Source organism: Pinus tabuliformis, chromosome Q (assembly GCF_031772625.1).
Source record: "Pinus tabuliformis cultivar Carrire ecotype Pingquan chromosome Q, CPIR1, whole genome shotgun sequence".
Classification (NCBI taxonomy): domain Eukaryota; kingdom Viridiplantae; phylum Streptophyta; class Pinopsida; order Pinales; family Pinaceae; genus Pinus; species Pinus tabuliformis.
In genome coordinates this window covers 2,311,550-2,321,882 of record NC_142296.1, presented here as the reverse complement: position 1 = coordinate 2,321,882, position 10,333 = coordinate 2,311,550, and positions in this window count along the sequence as shown.

The following is a 10,333-nucleotide window of genomic DNA, read 5'->3' as shown; positions in this document are numbered from 1 at the left end:
TATTTATCTCAATGTTATTGTCTCTATTACTATTATTACGGGTTTTTTTAATTTCGAAAGTCTTTTTTTTTACTTTTGTAATAGAGGCTTTCTTTAACAAGGATTTTTGCACTCTATTCGGACATATTATTTGTTGTTCGTAGTATGTTTTGCAATAGCTGAGTTTTTTGTCCTTTCGTGTCTTATGTCCACATTGTGCTCCTCGATTCTTTCTTTAAAGGTACAACCAATGTCTCTGATATAACATTTACCACATGAACATTCTATCTTGTAAACACCTTTAAATTGGAAGGGGTCAATGTCATCCTTTACAGATCTCATCATTTTTCTGATGGTGGTTTGGGGTTTAAAACATGTTTTAATCTCATTCTTCTTCAATATTTTGGAAATCTTGTCAGTGATTCCCTTATGGTAAGGTAGATGTAGTGTTCCCACGGTTATGGATATTAGATTTAGGATGATCATCGTCATGCCTTAGAGCTTTTTGGAATGCATTCTTAATATCTTTCATGCTATATCCAAGGTTGCTAAAGAATTTTATTAAATGCTCTTTTTCATCAACTTTATGATCAATTCCAAAGATTTTGAAGGCTCTAGAAGACAAGGTTTTAATGACCCTGATATTTTGTGAGGGATGATGATGAGAGTCTGTGTGAAGATAATTTTTTGTGCGTGGTTCCTTTTGATAGACATTGTAATCTAATTTTCCATAAGGTTTCCTTATGATAAGAATATCAAGGAAGGGAATGCATCCAATTTCTTCTTCCTCCATGGTGAATTGAATGTCTTTTGAGATATTATCGAGGTGGTGTAGAAATTTAGTTAGTTCCTCTTTTCCATGTGGCCAATGACATTGGTATCATCAACAAATCTTTTCCGAACCTTATGTTTTAGATGATAAGTATTAAGGGCGTTGCTTTCAAAATTTTCCATGTAAAAGTTGGCCATTACTAGAGAAAGACGAGATCCCATTACCACCCCACTCGTTTGTTCATATAATTCTTCTCTAAAGCTAAAAAATGTGGATCTAAGAAAAACTTCAACAAGTCTACCTATTAGTAGGTTAACTATTTCTTTGACTACAAGAATTTCTTCTTCTACGTTGATCTTAGTAAAGATGAATACCACACCGAAACTAATAATAATGTCATCTAGGCTGATTCTCTCCTCCTTTATCAATTGAAAAAAATATTTCAAACCCTTGATGTATGAATATGTATGGCCAAATAATGTAAGAAGTGATTTTGCCTCAAATTTTGCTGATTGGTAGGTTGGAGATCCAATAGTGTTCACTATTGTTCTTAACAGAACACCATTCTTGTGAATTTTTGGGGCACCATAAATTCTACATGTAATTTCTCTTGAAGGCATCAATTTCTTTTTAATACTGTCATTAAGGTTGGAAGATATTAAGGCTTTATAAACCTATTCTATCACTTTAGAGATAAGATTACTTGGTAACTTCTTGTAACTTACACATTCATTTAGATGCTCAATCATTTTCATGTCATAACCTTCAAATTCATTACCACAATAACCCCACCTTTATCCGCTTTCAAGATAAGGGACAAGATGTTCTTCTTTGCTAATGTTATTTCTAGTGGCTTTGGCACCTCTATGATGGAATTTTTTTTTCAATAGTTAATGATTATACACTATCTTCTATAATAAAAAATTAAATATTTTCTCTAAAACTCTTTGTTCAACACTATTTAATACACAATTAGAAGGTAACTCTATTTAATACCAATTATAAAATAAGTTTTGAGCTATATTCAAAAAATTTATTATATTTTTTTATTAAAATTACAATAATTTAATTTTTTATTATAATTAAAAATAAAAAATATATAATAGATTATATCAAAGCTTTTAACACAATATTCAAATTTTAATCTTCATATTAAAAAGTAACTATAAAATTCAAACAAAAATCATTTCTCTTATATTAAAAAAATAATTTCAACGTTGTAATATTCACTCTTATTAAATATGTAATTATTTAAGTTTATTACTACTTGTAACCTGTTGTGATCCCATCCGACTCCACGACTTTCAATGACAAACAGAAGAATTACAACTTCAAATTTAACGACATAATGATACAGTTTTATATAATGACTTGCATATCTGTTGGGAATAATGCTTAATTTGTTATGTAAATTGCTGACAATTTAGTCAGCAAATTTTGTGTTCTATGTGCAACAAATTATTAGGGAGGTCAGTGCTCAAAATTAGAAGAGTGTTAGAATATTGGTAGTGTTAGTAGATTTGTTTTAGATTTGATTGATAATCATATTAGTAATAATTTTACTATATAACAATGTAGTTAATGGTTTAATAGTATATGAGATTTACAGCAGGTTTGTGTGACACAGTAACTGTGTTTTATTTGCTTCATTTTTTTTATATGTATTTTTCTTCATAGTTATGTTGGCTTATCAGCTGGCTTAAAGAGGGCCATTTCATATTCTACAAGTGGTATCAGAGCAGGTAAAATAGTTTTGGGTTAAATTTTTATTGTTGGAATTTCGCCAAAGTTAATCATGTCGAATTCTAACCAGATGTCAGTTCCAAAATTTGATGGAAACGATTATGATTATTGGTGCATTAAGATGCTAACCTTTTTTATTGGAAAAGATTTGTGGGAGATTGTTGAATTAGGTTATGAGGAGCCAGTTGATTGGAATGCCCTTACAGCCAATGCAAGAAGAACCAGAAAGGAAGGAAGGAAAAAGAATGCTCAAGCTTTGTTTCACATTCATATAGCTCATGATAAGAGCTTATTTCCAAGAATATCAGGAGCAAAAACTGCCAAAAATGCCTGGGAGACTCTACAAGAAGCTTACCAAGGTAGTGATCAAGTTAAGGTGGTCAAGCTTTAGACATTGAAGCGAGAGTTCAAGAATTTGAAGAGCAAGAAGATGAAAGTGTGAGTGACTATTGTGTGAGAGTCAAAGATGTGGTCAATAAAATGGCTACACTTGGAGAAACTATAAGTAATGAAGTTTTAATTAAAAATGTATTGAGATCTTTAACACATAGATGGAATCATGTTGGCATAATCATGGAAGAAAGCAAGGATTTGACAAAACTATAGTTTGATCAATTAGTTGGATCTTTGATGTCTCATGAAGAAAGATTGAATGACACTTTTGAAGATGTAGAGAAAGCTTTTTCCTCTAAATTACAAATTACAAAGAATGAAGATGCAAGCAGCAGCAGTACCGAAAGCAATCAAGGTCAAGGTAAATGGTAAAGCCAAAATTATTCAAGAGGTAGAGGAAGAGGTGGCTCAAGTGGAAGAGGTAGTTACATAGGTAGAGGTAGAGGTAGATTTGATAAGAGAAATGTTCAATGTTACTATTGTTACGGGTATCGCCACTTTGAAAGAGAATGCAGATTGAAAGAAGGTGAAAATGCTAACTATGCTCAAGAAAGTGGTGAGTATCCTCGAGATCATTTATTTTTATCTTATGCCAAAGGTGAGAATACTAGTAAAGATGTTTGGTACCTAGATTTTGGATGCTCTAACCATATGACAGGGAATGAGAAGTTGTTTTCAGCAAAGGATGAAAGTTTCAAATCCAAGATTTAGCTTGGTGATGATAAATCATTGGAGGTTGCTACTAAAGGAGCTATGGAGGTCCAAACAAAAGAAGGTATAAAGAGTATTCATGACATTTATTATACTCCACAATTGAAGCATAATATGTTGAGCGTTGGGTAGCTATGTGAGAAAAATTATAAAGTAGTCTTTGAAAATAAGACATGTACTATCTATGATAAGAATAAGGGAAATAGAGTGAACATTGTTGTGCTTGTGACAAGAAATGGGATGTTTCCCTTGAGGTTTGATGAACATAACAACAATCTTGCAAATATGGTTTATGAGGATTCAAGTTGGTTATGGCATCTCAGGTATGGACATTTAAATTTTCACAATTTGAAGTTTCTAACCTCACATGCATTAGTTTCTAGTTTGCCCAAGGTAGAAGAGCATAAGGAGGTTTGTGAAGGATGTGCTAAAGGAAAGCATGCAAGGGAAAGGTTTCCAAAGGGCACTGCATGGAGGGCTCATCACCCACTTCAGTGTGTTCATTCAAACATATGTGGTCCTATGCAAACTAAAATTTTGGGTAAGTCGTCATATTTCATCATCTTTATTGATGATTACTCACGAAATTGTTGGGTATATTTTTTGAAGGTCAAAAGTGAAGCCCTGGATACATTCAAGAAGTTCAAAGCCCTTGTAGAAAATGAGAAAGGGTGCAAGATCAAATGTTTGCAGACTGACCGTGGAGGAGAATTTTGCTAAAAAGCTTTCCAGAGTTATTATGATATGAATCGTATTGTGTTTGAAATGGCAAGATGCATGTTACAAGCTAAGGGGTTGAGAAATTCTTATTGGGGAGATGCAGTTGCTACAACAGTGTACATCCTCAACCGTAGCCCCACTAGTGAACTGGAAAAGATGACTCCTTATGAAGCTTGGTATGGAAAAATGCCTAATGTTAATCATGTCAAAGTTTTTGGTTGTTTGGTTTATGTGCATGTACCTGATGAGAATAGAAAAAAGTTAGATGCAAGGAGCGAGTTATGTATTTTTATTGGGTATAGTGTAACAAGCAAGGCTTATAAATTGTATAATCCTCTAAATAACAAGCTTGTTGTCTCAAGATTTGTATGAAGGGAGAGTTTATGGTCACCAAAAAGGCCATGTTGAGAAGACAAAATCTGTTTTGAATGATGATATAATTGTTGATAATGATCACAAGTAGCCAACTGATGTTTCTATAACTAGTGGGTTAACTCCACCAAGCAACCCTTCATTAATTTCTTCAACATCAAGTTCAAGTCCAACTTCTTCTCCAAGATCTACAAGGAAAGGTAAGAAGATTGAGTGATATTTATCAGAGGAGTGCGAATCAAGCACATGAAGAAAGCCCAATAGGTGAGATAGTCAATTTCACTTCATTAGCCAAGGCTGATTTTGAACCATCATGTTTTGAAGATGCATGTACTAATGAGGTCTGGATGCAAGCCATGCAAGAAAAGATGGATTCCATTCAAATGAATGACACTTGGAAGTTGATAGAGCTTCCACATGATAAGAAAAAGATTGGCACCAAATGGGTCTATAAGATTAAATTTAACAGTGATGGGAGTGTTGAAAGACACAAAGCAAGATTAGTTTCTAAAGGATTCACACAAAAGTATGGAATTGATTATGAAGAGAAATTTGCACCAGTAGCAATACACGAGACCATTAGAATGTTGATTTCATTAGCAGCTCAAAAAAACTAGAGCATACATCATATGGACGTGAAAAGTGCCTTCTTGAATGGGGACTTAGAAGAGGAAGTATATATGGAGCATCCACAAGGTTTTGAAGTGGAAGGAAAGGAGAATAATGTCTACAAGTTGAAGAAGGCTTTGTATGGTCTCAAGCAAGCACCAAGAGCATGCTATGCTAGGATTGATGGATACTTTCAGGAAAATGGCTTCTAGAGAAGTAAGAGTGATCCTACCCTTTACTACAAAAAAGACGGTATTGATATTCTAATCATAAGTTTGTATGTTGATGATCTATTGTATATGGGTAGTAGTTCTAAGATGAATGATAGATTAAAATTTGCTATGATGAATGAATTTGAGATGAAAGATCTAGGCATCATGAAATATTTTCTAGGAATGGAGGTTTATCAAAGTAAGGATGAGATTTTCATTTGTCAAACAAAGTATGCACATGATATGCTAAATAAATTTGATATGCTTGATTATAATCCATACCCTACTCCAAGTGCTCATGGAGAGGTGTTATGTAGAGATGATGGTACTGATTTAGTTGATGAGAAAACTTACAGAAGTATTGTGGGGAGCTTGATATTTCTAACCCACATAAGGCCTGATATTACATATTCAGTTTCACTTGTTTCATGGTATATGACAAATCCATCTCAAATACATATGAAGGTAGCCAAGAGGATTTTAAGGCATGTGAAAGACACTCTAAATTTTGGTATTCATTACCACTCTTCTGAAAAGTTTAATCTTGTTGGATTTAGTGATTCACATTGGGGAGGTAGTCTTGATGACCGTAAGTCCACATTTGGAAATTGTTTCTCTTTTGGTCCTGGTTTGATTACATGGAGCTCAAAAAAACAAAGCATTGTTTCCCTCTCATCCACATAAGCAAAGTATGCTGAGGTAACACAAGCTCTTTGGCTCAGAAAATTTTTGGAAGAAATTGGACAAAAACAAATTTAGCCTACAGTGATTTATTGTGATAATGTAAGTGCCATCAAGTTAGCAAAGAATCCAGCTCATCATAGCAAGACAAAGCATTTTGACATGAAATATCACTTCATTAGAGATTTGGTGTAGAAGAAGGATATTGAATTGAAGCATATAAATACTCAGCATCACCTAGCAGATACCTTCACCAAAGCAGTTCCAAAAGCTCAGTTTTTGGCACTACGAGATAAGATAGTAAATCCTCATTAATCATTAAGGGGGAGCGTTGGGAATAATGCTTAATTTGTTATGTAAATTGCTGACAATTTAGTCAGCAGATTTTTTGTTCTCTAGAAGGTCAGTGCTCAAAATTAGAAGAGTGCTAGAAGATTGGTAGTGTCAATAGATTTGTTTCAGAGTTGATTGATAATCATATTGGTAATAATTTTACTATATAAGAATGTAGTTAATGGTTTAATAATATATGAGATTTACAGCATGTTTGTGTGACACAATAACTGTGTTTTATTTGTTTCATTTTTTCATATATGCATTTTTCTTCATAGTTATGTTGGCTTATCAACTGGCTTAAAGAGGGGCATTTCATATTCTACACTTTCATTTAGATGCTCAATCATTTTCATGTCATAACCTTTAGATTCATTACCACAATCACCCCACCTTTATCAGCTTTCAAGATAAGAGACAAGATGTTCTTCTTTGCTAATGTTATTTCTAGTGGGTTTGGCACCTCTATGATGGAATTTTTTTCTTCAATAGTTAATGATTATACACTATCTTCTATAATAAAAAAATAAATCTTTTCTCTAAAACTCTTTGTTCAACACTATTTAATACCAAATTAGAAAGTAACGCTATTTAATACCAATTATAAAATAAGTTGTGAGCTATATTAAAAAAAAATGATTATATTTAATTTATTAAAATTACAATGATTTAAATTTTTTATTATAATAAAAAATAAAAAATATATAAAAATAAAAAATATATAATAGAGTATATCAAAATTTTTAAGACAATATCCAAATTTTAATCTTTATATCAAAAAGTAACTATAAAATTCAAACAAAATTCATTTCTCTATATTAAAAATATAATATCAAGGTTGTATTACATATTTAAGTTTATTACTACTTGTAATATGTTGTGATCCCCTCACACTCCACGGCTTTCAAAGACAAACTCAAGAATTACAGCTACAAATATAACGACATAATGACACAGTTTTATATAATTACCTGCATATCAATACTGTAAATCTGGGTGCATATCAATACTGTAAATCTGGGAGAAGGTTATGGGAAACAATAACCACTGAGATACATGCAGCTAGGTTAAAATTTACAACAGTAATATGATATCTTACCCACAACATAGCTTGAACAGAAAATCATAGACCTGAGTTACCCAACCTAAACAGAGTATCAACTTCTTGTAAATTCTAGATTTGGTTATAAAGGCACAGGTTCAAGGAGGGTTCTCATCACCAAATTCTTTGTTTCAACGCTGGAAACGCTGTAGCCATCTCGGTATTTGTAACCATAATGGAAAGCTCTAGTAATGTCAAAAGTAATTTTCTTGGAAGAAATGGGCACACTGCTCTCGGGTTTGAGAAGCTCCCAATTTAATTCTTTAATTACGCCACTGATCATGACGTTGAGATGATTAAGAGCATCTTCCTCTGTTGCTCCAGGATTGTCTTTCATATAACAAGATATACACGAGGCTTCTTCTCCACGAGCCCTGTGATCACCATGCCCATACACTTACTATACAGTTTAAAACCAAAAGAAAAATTAACCGTAGCGTTTAATAAAGATTTATGGTAATTGTTTTAAATTTAGCTGTGAAAAGTTTGAGCTCATCAACTGTTCCGAAAAGGTCGTACATATCGTCGACAACAGTGACAATATGACACGCTTTTGCAAAGCCGAGTCTGAATCCAGTAAGCCAAAGTGTAGTACTCCACGTGGCGATGTCGAGTGAAGGTAATCTGAGGTGAACCTGAATCATTCCACCATCTGCAAAAGCAAATTTCACGGATTTTACTTTATTGGACTACTCATTTCGCATCACCTCAAGAGGGACTCTAACTCTGTCTTCTGTATGGATTGAAAGATGTTGAAGTCCAGTTTCGCAAGTTCCAAGAGTTTCTCCGTCTTCCTATTTGACTCCCTGTATCCGTTAAAAATACATCGACACTGAATTGTTAAAAACCCAAAGCCAAAAGAAGAAAATGTTTTACAAGTTTGTTTTATATTTCAAAATATTAAAAAAATTATTACGGATCACAGGAATCCTATCTCTAGTCTTTCCCGTGTTTTTAATTTTTAATTTTTAATTTTTAATCTCCTTTTTATTTATATATCTTCTCAATTACATAGTCAAATAGATATATTCAGCATCAATATTAAAATATTTTTATTTTATATTTATTTACTTTATTTTCATTAAAAAATAGAAATAAAAATGGTCTTTATTATATTTTAGAACAAGAGGTATCAAAAAGATGTTATAAGATCATGTTATGTATCTAAAAAAGAGACCAAAACTTAGAATAATTATTCTAAGTGAAAGGTAAGGTTCTAATCATAAGTATTTTTCTTTCTTCAATCACTACATAGTTGACATTGAAATATTTTAAATAACTTTTTTCTTTGCACATTGAAATATTTTGTTTATGTATTAGTTAGCATGAATATTCAAATCATATATATATATATATATATATATATATATATATATATATGCTATGTGGTTCATCTGTGATTTGTACTAGGCAGTGGACTCAACGATGGAGCCCGACCCCAAGAATGTCGAGAGAAATGAACCCTTGACCCCTCAACAACAAAGGTGCTTTAACTCTATTGACTCAACCAATTAACCTAACCCTCAGGGTGATGTATATATTTTTTTTATTATATTTGATATTGACATAAAAATTAATTTCACACCATAAGCTATTGTTTTCACTCATTCGATTACAAGTATGATACATATATGTATATATACTTGGAAGTAGATCCAACTAACTGTAAACTAAGATATTATGGTTGAGAGAATGTCTCAACAATCTCTGACAACCCAATCCAAACCAACAAACCATTTCTAATAATGTAAACATTAATCCTAACACCCTATCTCAATGCTTACATTACAAAGAATAATATTGAAGTCACATTAACATACTTCATATTGATATTTTTGTCTGGATTTGTCTTCATTAGCACTTCCATCCATTCACGAATCTCATAGCTTTCGCTCTTTCTTTAACCACCAAATTTGAGCTACCACTCAATTCATTTAAGACACAACTACTTCTGACCATCGTTGATGTATTTGTAAGATCGACGATTCTTAACTACTATGAGAAATAGTCTCGATACCGAATCACTCTATGGACATACTTACATCCTAGCAGTATGCACCGAAATACATAATTTTAATTTTATAGGTATGTAATCTAGGTCCTAAGTGTATTCCGAATCCAGTCATACAATTTGACCCTTTTTGACATACACAAACTTACATACACACAAATTGATCTTGAAGCACCAAAGAAAAACAAGGCCCATCAACATATAAGAGACTATAGACATAATAAAATTAGTGATACGTTCTCTTGACACCAAAGAATGTCGAGAACAACTAATTCAAATTATGTTACTCTATTCTATATGATTGGTTCTTCAAATTTCACAAAAAAACCTTAACTAAAAAGTGATAAAAAAAATATTCTTAACAAAGAAGGCAACAAATCCAAATACAATAAAACCAATCAACTTCTCTCCTCCAAATAGAAGCTCTTTTCGTTGGCTCGGGTTTGATTCTCTGAATCTCCAATTTTTCTTCGGCTAAGTCTGATAACATGGGTAGGAAATCAAGCCTCAAGGTGTTTGTGGTACCATGGAGGATGGCTTCCCAAATATCTGTAAAGGCCTTGACAATAATTGAATGAGAGAAAACACTACAAAAGCTTCTCCAGATCAATGGGCTAGAAAATTTGTTTCTCCATAATGTGATCGAGAGCCCACACTTTGGGACACATGTTGTATGTTGAATCCACTGGACTTGG